Source organism: Coffea arabica, chromosome 6c, assembly GCF_036785885.1.
Source record: "Coffea arabica cultivar ET-39 chromosome 6c, Coffea Arabica ET-39 HiFi, whole genome shotgun sequence".
Lineage (NCBI taxonomy): Eukaryota > Viridiplantae > Streptophyta > Magnoliopsida > Gentianales > Rubiaceae > Coffea > Coffea arabica.
Window position 1 is genome coordinate 21,188,074 of NC_092320.1, and position 4,865 is coordinate 21,192,938.

The 4,865-nt window shown below is 31.5% G+C and overlaps 1 long non-coding RNA gene across 1 annotated transcript; it reads left to right on the top strand.

The window, feature by feature from the left end:
- Positions 1-1,103: 1,103 nt before the first annotated feature.
- On the top strand, positions 1,104-2,678 carry LOC140008064 (uncharacterized). The gene is made up of 3 exons (XR_011815478.1): positions 1,104-1,471; positions 1,860-1,919; positions 2,430-2,678. It is a non-coding gene; the product is annotated as an uncharacterized lncRNA (long non-coding RNA).
- The last annotated feature ends 2,187 nt before the right edge of the window (positions 2,679-4,865 follow it).

Genomic DNA, 4,865 nt, shown 5'->3' on the forward strand with positions numbered 1-4,865 from the left:
AATGGTGTAATTAAACTTTTATATTTGGGTACTTATATGAATTTAATGGAGAAGAAGATAGAAAATTCTCCATCCAAGTACTTATCTTTAACCTCTTGTGTGATTCATGTTAAGTTAACAACTTTTACCTATCCTAAGTTATTTGTTACAATTAGCAATAATATAGAGTGCGTTTGGATAGTAAATCATCTACACAAATTCATGCTAAGTTAACAACTTTCACCTATCATAAGTTATTTGTTACAATTAGCAATAATATAGAGTGCGTTTGGATAGAAATAAGTGAGAGGGTTTGAACCCAAAACCTCTTACTTACAACCTCTCCCACCTTACCACCCAATTCAATCCTTCCTTTAACCAAAAAAGTATTACAGTATTTTATTCAAAAATTATTTCAAATAATCTCCAATCCAAACACATTCATAATTATCAACCATAACATACTTTTGAAAGAAATGTTACAATAGGGTAAGGATTTACTGATGATCAACAATTAGTTTTTATCCACGAAACAAGTTATAGAAATTAGCGTTCATCACGAATATCCAAGTAGCTACATAAGTTATTGAATAGTGAAATAAATATTATGTTGATTAATGATATAAAATTAAATTAATGCCATAATTCTTTTAAATGCATGATTGTACCCCACAAAAAGTATAAAATATTGTTAGAAAGATGTATCATCTTCTTTGGGAGAATTGTACAACCTTTATCACTAATTGTACAACTTTATATGGATATGAAAATTTTGGATAAGAAAAAATGTAATACTAACTACAACAAAAATGGTCTTTCCTGGCATGTCTATAAGGATACTTGATGGTTTGTGTTATTATAGCACTTCTATCATGATACTTGTTATCAACTCAATAATATATACTCTTTTTTTATTTTATTTTATCTGATATAAAAATAATAATGTGCCTTTAGACTACCTATCATAACACTTAAGAAAATGTGAGATATACCCAAATAAAAAAAAAGAAAGAAAGACACTAAACGACATCGTACTCAATTGGTAGAAGATTCATTTAGCATGAAATATTCAAAACTTTCAAATTGCCTGCCAAAAGACTTTGCCCACAAATATCTTACGAAAAAAGGGGTAGGGAAGAAAAAGCTGCGAACGCCCATACCATCTGCATTTTAACAAACACTTGCTAGACATAATCTCATGCCCGCCACTAAGCTTAAAAACCTCGGCAACCTTTTCCGTTCCACCTCTAAATTCAAAACCACCACCACCACCGCCATCGCCACCTCGGCTGAAGACATTGCTCTGAAAAAATACGTCTCCTCCATAAATGTCTCCACCTCCAAGACTATATGCAAGTAGTTATTCAACTACAAGGCACCTAAATCAGACATCTCTTCTTCTTCTAGTATTGATACTCTATTTCTTTTCTCAAACCTCTCGAGAATATCAGTGGGATCGAAAACCTAAAGCTTCTCTCTACTGCTAATAACGGTATTTAGTTCATCATTTTCATTTTCTGCTTTAGATCTACGACTAGTACCGTTACTTTAAGCTATTTTTGTTTTGCTAATGGTATTTGCTGGCTGTTGTTGCAAGTAGATAAGTAAATCATTTTTCGATTTTTACTTGTACTTGTTTTGAAATTCTTGGGCCATTTTTGTACTACTTGTTTTGATATCTGCAAGACTGATTGTTCTTCCCACAAGAAAGAGAACATGTACAACCTAATTTTTTTTGCCTCGAATCAACTCTATTCCACCCATATTGATTAGTTTGGTAATATTCTTCTCAACATGTACTAATAATAAGATGTGGGTTCTTGATTATTCCCAAATTATGTGCTGATTCTGACTTTTTTTTTTAAATTTTGCTTTTGGAGATGAAGGCTTTAGTGCAACGGTTCAGTGTTGAAGGGTTCAGAGCTGATTTTGCAAAAGAGGTTCGGTTCCTTAGATCTCTTTTTTATACCTAAATAGTGCAATCTAAAGTAAATTTTGGGTGTTTGATTTGCATTTATCTCTTTTCTTATTTGCATTTACAATAATAGTGTCATGAGTTGTTTTAGTGTTTCTGAATATATCCAAAAAGAAAACCCAAAGTGATTGAATCCTGTTCATTTGGTGTGTCTTGTTTTGCCATTAACAGAGATTAGGGGTTTTTGTTTGGGAGGTGGAGGGGAGAAAGAAAAAAGGAGAAAGTTGCATTTTCTCTTTGAGGAGGCTCGGAAAGAGTTAATAAACATAAGAATTACATTACATTTCTCAACTGGTTCTCTAGTTGTCTTTACCACAATCTGCTACTCCTATGGGTTTAAGTGTTTGCTTGTGCCATCAGACACAACTGAAATACAAGAAGTTTGAAGTTGTCACCTGGGTAAAATGTGATATTCTCCATATGGATTGGTTCTTTATGGGCTACTTAATGAATATATATTCTAATTGTCCTACAGTGCTTAATGGAGAGGACTTCTCAGACTTCAATTGGTGTGAAGAGAATGGGTGAAATGGATCAGACTTCAATTGGTGTGAAGAAAATGGGTGAAATGAATGATGTCCCATTCAAAAATGCAGCTAAAAGAATGTTTTGACGGAAGGAAATAGCCGTGAAAGCTACTGAGCTATGTTCACAATGAGAGGATCACCTTCAAGATCCCAACTGGCATCCTTTTAAGATCGTGAAGACTGATGATAGTAAAGGTCATAAGGTAAAGATCTAACTTTAGCAATTAAGATTTCTTATGCTATAATGTACAGATTGATTTCTTAGTTTACGGTACCTTTCCTAATTTCTGATGTAGACATTGCTGATCTGAAGAAATTAGAGCAATAATTGAGTCAAAGTTCAGCAGACAGCCTAAGGTATCCATCATCGTCATCTACCAGTGTTTCAGGCCGCAATCAAGCAAATCAAGTACTACAAGTATGTACATATGATTAAAATTCAGTTTACAAGTACAATTAAGAAAATATAGAAATATTATGATGTAGTGGTCTTTTCTTTTATTAGATGGGAAGTATGGTTCAATTCAAGAGTTTGTTTAATCCTACAAAAGTTGTAGCAAAAGGATATCTACATGGTATGAATTCATTTGATGAGATTAGAGGACAAGTGTTAGGATCAAATTGGTATGAGATAAATGTACAACTCATGGTGGAACCTAGTGAGCAGTTGATTAGACCGTATGACTTGTAGCAAACAATCCAAGATGCACTTGGGGCACCAATCACTTGGCCTTTTCATTTGGTATGACATCTCAATTTTGATGTCATAATATTCTTGCTTACCATATTTGTTATTGACTTACTATCATTTTTCTTGAAATCATAAATTGCATTTTAATGTATGCATGTTTGTATTCATACAGGTTGCAGTAAATTTTGAAGGCTAGAAGGATATGGATGGGTGTCAGCTACCTGTCAACTCTTACTAGAAGTTCTTATAGATTTACTGCTGATTCTCTCATTTAGTTTCGTTTGTTTATTAGATGGCAATGCTTTTCATGTTAGTTTGTAGTTCTTTTGAACCCTTTCACTTGTTTACTTTTGTTGTTGAAGGATATTTGAGCATTGACTTTTGCTTTTAAATTACTACACGCATTCTGTTCTTTGGGATAATTTTACAAGTCCTTTGGGTATCTAATTGACTGAATGTATAGCAGGGAGCACAACCAGGTTTTTTCTTTATTTAAAAAAAAAAGAAAAAAAAAACTCCTGGCAGTTAAAAGTGTCAGCATAGTTCAACAGCTTCGACAATATCCTGACACTTTCGATTGTCAAGAAAAATGATTTTTGTCGGCAGATTGGATGCTATAATAGCATAGTTTTCCTAACACGTTTGAATGCTACGAGCCTATCTCCACATTGGAAGGGACAACACTCGTCCGAGGTGTGAGAAAAGGTAAAGTATCAGTTTAGATTATTTATACTGACACCTTTAAATGTCGTTAAAGGTCATTTTTGTTGTAGTGACTAAAGATTTAGACGTGTCTTATACTAGATGATTTAAAATAATTTTGAAACTTTGATTAGATTGAACAACATTTTCTTTTTTGGACTATATATTTCCTTACTTTTTCTTTCTACGTCTTATTCCATAACATAGTTTTAAACAAATGTTAAAATAAGGTATGAGCTTAATGATGATCTACAAGTAGTTTCATTGGTATATAGGACAAGTTTTTCAATATTGAAATAAATATTAACTTTGTTAATAATATAATTCACTTCAAGCTTATAGTTTTAAAATGTACTGCTATATTTAAAAAAGGTCTAGTATATTGTTTGAAAATGAACTATTGTATTTAAAATAGTTATATAACTTTACAAGCAAAACATACCATTTTATTAGAATGTCTAATTCTTTAATAAAAAATCGCATTTCTTTTGGATAGGTGTCTTGTACTAAATTGCACTATATTTTAGGTATTCCCTTATTTTTCTTGTTTTGCCTCAACTACCATCATATACTTTCAGACAAATATTACAATAGGGAAAGAAGTTAATGATCATCGACAATAAATAAAGCAAGTTAAATTGGAACTAATTTTCGTCACAAATGCAAGTGTTGCTACATAGGACAAGTTTTTGAATTTTGAAATTAATATTCACTTGGCTAATGATATAAAATTCACTTCAAGTTCATAATTCTTGATATTTAAGAACAAATACAAATATCTTTCTTTTTGAATTAATTGATTTAACTAATACAATAACAATGAACTACAAAATTACTTTCCATTTTCCAAAACTTATAGATGATATAAATTCTTGACAAATATTTTTGGTTCAAAAATTCAAACCTTATATTGCTATTGGTTTTTTCAAATATTTTTATAGAAGAAACTTATCGAATAATTTTGAAAATGAAAAAGTTCATTGAAAAGTAC